Here is an 8,199-nt window from a genome sequence, read left to right as displayed (position 1 = left end):
TAAAGGAGCATGTTTGCTCTCTGCAGGGAAGAAATTTAAAATATTCTTCCAGTCCTCACGCCTCAGACTCCCATCATACCCCTCAACCCCATACACACTCCTCATGCCCCACAAATGCCAACACATGCAACGTAATGCCCTCTACCCATCCTCCATAGTCCACCATATCCCTTACATCACTTTATGCCCCCTACCCATCTCCATGCCCCCCCAGTCCACAGTGCTAACTTAGTGCCTACTCCTACCCATCACCTTTTCCTTCTTTACTTATCATGCCAACTCATTGAGTATGCAAAAGAAACCATGCACAAAAACATCTAGTTCTATTGTTACTTAAATCCAGACACTCAACACTCCAAAATCTGATTTTAGTGATGTAGCTGGTAAATTGAATGGCTGGACGGCTCTAGGAATGATGCATGGGCAAACTATGGCACATCCCCAATCATATGCCCAGTGGAAATTGGAAATGTCAGGTTTAGGGCAGGACATTGGATTTCTGACTTCTCCCAGCATTTTCGCCATAGAGATATTCTCAATCCTGATGAAAATTGAGCTTGAATGTTTAAACTACTGGATTGGGTGCCAATCAAGCAGACCGCTCTGTCCTGGAGTTTCTTGAGTGTTGCTGGATCTGCACTCATCCAGATAAGTGAGGAGTATTCTGTCACACTCCTGATTTGTATATTTTAGGAGATGGGCATATTTTAGGGAGTAAGGAGGTGAGTTATTCGTCACAGAACTCCCACCCTCAGACCTGCTCTTGTAGCTGCAGTATTGATATGGCTGATCTCATTAACTTTCTAGCCAACTAACAGACTGTCGATAAGGGGGAGTTCAGCGATGGCAATGCAATTATATGTCAAAAAAAGATAGTTAGATTCTTTCTTGTTAGAGATGGTCATTGCCTGGCACAACATATCTTCTTTGAACTATAATAATATCCTTTATAATTGATGTTTTTACAGTTTTTATCAAACAACCTTGCTTATGATGGGAATGGAAGGAATCCTGCAGTTCAGCTAATTTCAAAGAACATGTAGTTCTGTAAAAAAAGGAAGCATGGGATGGTAAAACTAATTAAAATTTTAACACTGAAATAAAGTTTGATCATAATTACAACTTACGAGTAGGAATGCAGCAGCCAGCAAAAGTGCCTTTGCATTTAGATTCATGTTGACTGGGACTATTAAAAAAAAGTAAGTTAACACACCAGGATCAGTTTTCAATCAAGTGTCTTAACATGAGCATAGAACATATCATACAGGCAAAACAAGTCTTTTTGCTTCACCAGAACCTCCCTTTCTTACCTAACTGTCAGCATAACCTTTTATTCCTTTCTTTGTCATTTAAGTATTTAACTTAGTTCTGACAAAGAGTCACCGAATTCGGAATGTTAATTCTGATTTCTTCCCACAGATGTTGCCAGACATGCCGAGTTTCACCAGTAATTTCTTATGGTGGAGCTGTGTTGTCTCTGCAATAGTATGGATATACGTTTGGAAGTTTGTCTCAGGATCAAATATGACAGCTAAATTGTGAACCGTCTGGTTCAACTTCATATAGTTACCAAGGACAGAGATGGTGTTGGTAGCTGCTGAATAAAGTTTGCAACAGGCAGAGAAGCCAGTAGCCTAATATTTCATTACAGGAAAATTATAAAAGCATTTGAACCCATGGTGCTGCAGCTTAATTGAGCTAGAACAATTCGACATAAAATTGTCCTCGTACTGGTTGAAATAAATAAGAGCAAAGCCTGATTAGATTTACCTCTGCTTAATTATGCCAGTTTGTTCTTTCTGTGCATTGAACACATTTAGCTCCATTAGGCAGCATCCAATACAGCAGGAATCTATCCAGAAAGGTCTGGCTAAGTGCAGTACCTCCTCCGATTGTGGGTCATAGATCTTTATATAACAGGACCAAGCTGTACCACGTAAGTTCAAACACAGGCAGGTAGTATCTGAAGAAGATATAGAACTGATGAAGTTTCATAAAAGGATATAATGTTCTTCTAACTATTCAGTTAACATTATTTTCCAGGTTTCAAATTAAAAGTTTCTTGTGAGTTTGCTTTCTACTAGAGCTGCTTTCCCAGAGTTCAGTGTTAACTCTTCAGGATTCTTAGAATGCAGTGTGCATAAAGCATAGTATTTCAACTTCCCATTGTGTTTTGGAGTATACAGACTCCATACCAAAGGAAAAAAAGCTCACTTACAAGAATAGTCTGAAGCCAAAAATATTTCATCAGAAAAATTCCAAGCACAAGGAACTGTTTTAATACTGTAAACAAAGGGTCTCAAATCTCATTGTCTTTCTACCCTAAATCCCCTTAAGTATTTGCTCAATTTTCAATGTGTATTCTGCCAGATTTATTTCGGTTTCCACTTCATTGATACAGTTCATTTTCATTCGTACACAGTAACGTTTTTTGTCTGTTCCATTGTTGTTTCACCCAAAACTTTACCTTCTGATGCCATGTACAGTTGTTCACCTTTTTGAGAGGTGATAATGTATATTCTGCCAGGATCACAGGTAAGGCCTAAAATGGAAACATAGCATTATAGACTAAATATTATCAGAGCTTCTACATTATAATGAAGTAAAAAATTATCAAACATAATAAGTGAAGGTTAGTCATCCTCTTTTTGTACTTATTCTCAATATACATTTTGTGGGGGTGATCTTGTCTCATAAACTTGATTGAGTTTTTTCAGGAATTGACAGAGATGATTGATGAGGGTAGCACAGTAGATATTGTCTACATGGACTTTATTAAAGTATTTGACGAGGCCCCTTAGTAGGCTGGCCCAGAAGATTAAGTCTCATGGAATACATGCTGTATCTTGTATCTATAGATGAGGCTCCTCTGGTGCCATGGTCTTGTCTCTGGAGAAATCAGTACCCTCACCAGTTTCCAAAATGCAGTACCAAATTAGCAAACAGGAGAGACTGAGCAGATTCTTATATAACCTGCCTGGTTCTCCTAAACTGCATAGCGGTCACCAATTCCCTCTCTGCCTGCATGCTTCTAACCTGCGGTGACCACCTTTCTGTATGTGTTGTCCATGCAGTTCTCTGCCTGGCAGATCCATATTTGAGACTCCAGCCACTGCTCATGTTCCAAAACTACCTGTTCAAGCTGTGGCAGCCAGTGACACTGTGCAGATGTGTTTGTCTGTGGCAAATGGTATCTCCATGACCTCGCACATACCATGGAATGCATATTCCACTTGACCCAGCTGACCCGCCATCTTGTAATGCTAAAAACTACTTGTTACCCTTAGAATAAGTATAAACTTATGATAAAAACTTACTAGTAACAACTTTACTTCACTTGCATTAACTTAATTTTCCCTTGGTTTACTTTATTATTTTATTTAACTTTGACTTGATTTAACTTTACTTCCCATTTGGTAGTTCTCCTTACTGAAATCTATACAGATACTCCTTCTTGAAAAATGATCATTTTTCTAGTTTTAAGTTGTTTTAACTCACTTCCTAACAGTAGCTTCTCACCAACCAATGCATGTCAGGTTTTCCTATGATATAACTCTTGGATATTTGGCGCACCCAGCCAAGTTGCCGAGTAGCCCTGAGTAGATAGGTCTACCAAGATCCAGCTGTCTCTGCTCCCAGAGAGGAGTGAAGGTACTGAGCCTCACACTCTCTTTATCCATTGTTCAGGTAAAGGTTTATCCTGTGGGTCTGGCTCACTCCTCTCCCAGAAGGTTCCCAGCCTTGTTATCCCATTGTTATCCAATCCCTTGTCCATAAAAAAATCTGCCTTTGAACACTGCTAAATAAAAGACTAATATTTTTGCTTTTCCTCTTATTCCATGCTTTCTCTAATTTTTCTTACTTCTCCCACCACACCTTGATTTGTTTTCTTTCTTTTTTACACATTACGTTAAAGCTTCTATATAGGTATAAACTGTTAATAATTTTGAAAAGACTACAGTTTGGAAAACTGGATGAAACTTGTAATTTGGCTGTCTCATATTTCTCAATGGTTTACAACTATCTAAACACTGTACAGTTTTAATGCTGCATAAAGTAACTGATATAAGGAAATTATATACACACCTTGGTATTCAGCTTTTGCTGTGATACATAGCTGATGGAATTTGAAGAGTGGCTGTAATCCAGGGAATTCCTGCACAGTCCTGCATCCTTTTACTTCCTTAGAGAGTGAAGATGTGTGAAAGGCAGTTTGTAACCTCTCTTCTTTTTTGGAATCATTAAACTGCATCTCAAAGGAACACTCTTCATTTGTGTTCGCAAAATTTCCATCAGCAATTTTGTCCTCCAATAATTTTGATTTTTCTGAATTAATCTGATGGAGCCTAAGTGCTGCCACGTAGCACCTGAAAGTACAGTATTATCCAATGGTTCTTCAGTTTGTTCATTTCTCTTTCTTTCTCATCTACCGAACAGATTTTCAATATGTTTTTCCCTTTCTAAAAGTCCAAAAGGAGCAGGTTGTGTGGTTACTGCAGACATTTCTGCTTGCTTCTTTATATTTGTTTTAAAAAAATCCATTCAAACATGGTTTCAGATTACCAGGGTTATCATTACACAGACTGGATTTTCATTGTTTTTTTAATAAAAGTCTCACTAAGCAAAAACCCGACCTCTTTCTCAGGAGGATATCTGCAACATTAACAAAGCCCTTCAGGAATGCAAGACAACATTGAATATATTAGAATATATATATATTAGAATAAATTTGGGACACAGAAAAGGTTCCCAAGAAATTCTGTTCAATTTCACAAGCCTGGAAGGTAAAATAAGTTTACATATTTAGTTTTAGGACAATTGAGAGTAAATACTGACAGCGAGATTCTATGAAACCCTAAATGATGGAATATATCAGCTGTATTCTGCGCTTACCTTTAGTATTCATAAAGTTGGTCATCACTCTAGGACTGCACTGTCACAGAATTCATGTGCAACTTTCCTCAGCTCAGATATGTGCTGGGGCCTGCCCAGACAGGTAGATGATTTGTAACATAGCAAATCATAAATCACAAACCAGGCAATAATGGTTGGTAGAGTCAGGTCCAGCAGTGGAGAGACCCTACTGTAGATATAGGATCTTCCAAACTCTATTCAGCTGGATAACGATGCTGACCCTCAGGAGTTGTTGGCACAGAGAGCAATTCTGGAGCAGCAGGAGTAAATGTGTGGGGGTTTGTCAGCATTTTCAGCTACGCTATCCAAAATTAGGAATTTGAGAGATTGAAGAAGTCTATTCCTAGAATGATTGCGTTTATGTCTCAGGCCTTTGGGCTAGTCTCTGTATCCATGGAAAAAGTGGTGTTGTGTATGGAGTGTCATTCTCAGGGGTCAACTGACTGCGTGCTCAGAATGTCACTTTCAGCAGGATTGCCCTGGCATTTACTGCCTCATTGTAATTGCAATAATGTGGTCCCGAAGGCTTGGCTGTAGGGAGATGCATGGGGGCTGTGAGAAGGAAGATGAAGAAAGGAAACACATAACTGGAATTATGAACAGGGGCCCTGTTCAAAATGCTTCCTCTCCATGCCATTGCCCCACACCCGCCTCCACTTCAGTCAAACCCCCACATATTGTCTCCTATCCAGGAAGCTGAGTCTGCCCTTGCATAAGTTTAGGTGGAACAGTCTTTGGAAGGATCCTCTCAGGTTGACCAAAAGCATCTGAGCAGTCAGTGCAGGTGTACAATGCTTGCTTTTAGCATTGCTAAAACTACAGAGATTGCACCATGTGTTACAGAAATAGAAAAATGTAGACAATGGATTTGAAGTTGCACAAGGGTGTTAGTTCTAATCTTCATGTTCATGCACTCTCACATTTATGTCACCACTCTATTATCCTGTCTTGCACATCTTTTCCTGTTACCTGCTAATTCACCTTCTGTCTTTTGAAAAATGATATGACAAGAGTTAATGTCAAGTAATAGGTGTGAAATGGATGGATTATTGATTGTAGGATGACCTTCTCTGGGAAGCCCAGTGGCTGCACTCTCTCAGTTTAGTTGAGCACCTGGATACAAGGCTACTGATGTACTCACCACATTACATTCCTCCTCCTGTACATCCCACCCTTGCTGCCGTGCTACATATTAAAAGGCATGTAAAAGCACCACCATTTTGGATATCCTGTCTGGTACATGAAAATAGCCACCGTAGGTCTGTCCAGAAACCGGAATCACATTTTCATCATGAGGATTACTTGCTGTATAACAATGTGAAATAACATTGATAACAATCCCAGTCAGAAAACTTTTCTTCATCTTTCCTGAACATCATTACTTGGACGTGCACAAATGTCATGAACCACATCTTTGGAAGGTAGCCCTTGTCTCCAGCAAGCTAATCGCTAACTCAGGTCCCCTCTCAGGGAGATTAGACTGGTACAGGATGGATCCGTTATGGCAGCTCCCTGGGAATCTAGTCCACATGTGCATGATAACCTTTCAGTGGTAGCCAACTAGCTGAACTTTCATAGAGTGAAAATTCTTTCTGCTTGATCGAGATTCTTGGGAAAGAAATCAAGGGCTGTGGTGAATTTGTCTGCCCTGCATATCTCATGGGTGCTTTCCAGCATGCTACAGACCACATTCAGGATAAAGATAGAAATTGATCAGTTCATGGCAGCTTCCCGACACACTGAGAGTTTCAAATTTTTAATCCGCCAACCAGTCTCAAATCTGCCCACACTGTCCATTTAAAACTCCCCATAGATTCACAAAGGAACCAATAGAAATATTAACATGGAACTCATAAATGAAAAATACAATATTGGACATGCAAGAATTAAAAATATCACTTTCGATCAAGAGATAGAGAAAAGCTCCCCCAGTCAGTTGAACTATTTATCTGGCCGCTCTTGGGACAAAAATGAAAAATCTAATAATTCAGGCCAGAACTAATCATTTCTGAAGTTGTAACAAACTACTGAGAACTAGACAATTTTAAATGAACGAAATTTAAAATAAGGAAAGATTCTGGCTATGCCAAAATATTAGGTTACCTGATTTTATGCTTTCATGATGAACAACATTATTCCTGGCATCTCAAAGATACTGTTAGGTATTAAACATTGGAGATGTTGAACTGAAGGGGCAGCTAATCAACAGCGAGGAAGAACATTGTCTGTACTTTGAACATTTTGACTCATTTATGTATTAAAAACACTTTACCCAAGTCCTCTTGTCGGTGAGGCAGACAAAAGGACACAGAATTTGTTATGCAGTTTAACTCAATTTTATTAATAAAGAATGCCTTATTAAAACACTATGTGAGCATTTCCCAAATACCCCAATATTTATTCTCTATTTAGCTCTAGCTATCTGAGAAAGGACATTATCTGTAACGATCCATATGTTTGAGCTGGGTGATTGGAATCTCATTCCTTTCTGACATAGGACTAGACTTCTTCCACAAAGCTGTGTCTCACAGGGATCAGGGCAGATCTCTGTCTCTCTTTGTCTCTCTCCAGGTGATCAGAGCTCTGCTGCTGGGCAAGGTTGAGTCTTTACTGAGGGGTGGTGTCCAGGTGTGTGTTCTTATCCGGTTTCACTGCAGACATTACAGAATGTTCTGTAGTCTTTAGCCAGTGGAGTCATGAGCTGGGTTCAAATTATCAAAAGGAGTCACACATTTAAAGTGCCCAGTGCTCAGGCAGTCAAGATGCCAGAATGCCTGATCAGCACTTTTCCATTGCACAACCCTTGGGCTGGTTGTAACTGGTTCACTTTGAACTATTTTTGATTTTGTTTTCCATTGTTCTCTGTTGGTGATAGATACTGGCTGCTATTTAATTTAGTTAGGTCAATTTTCTGTCTGGCCTGATTTCTCCGACTATGGGTCAACTTAGAATGTCCAATTTTGGGCCAGTGGTTGCTTGACCACCAGTATTTGGGCAGTTTGTCTTAAAAAGAACATTGGACTAGTGTCAAGTTCCTGGTGGGAATATTATACTGGAAACCGATCCTCATTAAAACTTGAGCCATCACAAGTGTAAAGGATGATCAACTTAATCTCTAGGATAGTTAATGCCTGTCTGTGATTACTATAGGTATAAGAAACAGAATTGTATTTATTATAGCAAATTTATTCACAAACTTGGCAAAGACAGATTTTTAATTATTAATCTGCAAACATAAATTATACCGCCTTTAAATTTAAACACATTCATTCATAATTTAGATAT

The 8,199-nt window shown here is 39.1% G+C and overlaps 1 pseudogene; it reads right to left on the bottom strand.

Moving 5' to 3' along the window:
- Positions 1-1,018: 1,018 nt before the first annotated feature.
- LOC125484722 lies at positions 1,019-4,503 on the bottom strand (annotated as a pseudogene).
- Positions 4,504-8,199: the final 3,696 nt, after the last annotated feature.

The sequence above is a fragment of the Rhincodon typus genome, chromosome 13 (assembly GCF_021869965.1).
Source record: "Rhincodon typus isolate 14 chromosome 13, sRhiTyp1.1, whole genome shotgun sequence".
Classification (NCBI taxonomy): domain Eukaryota; kingdom Metazoa; phylum Chordata; class Chondrichthyes; order Orectolobiformes; family Rhincodontidae; genus Rhincodon; species Rhincodon typus.
The sequence above is the reverse complement of the archived record's forward strand: the minus strand, read 5'-3'. Positions and strand labels throughout refer to the sequence as shown.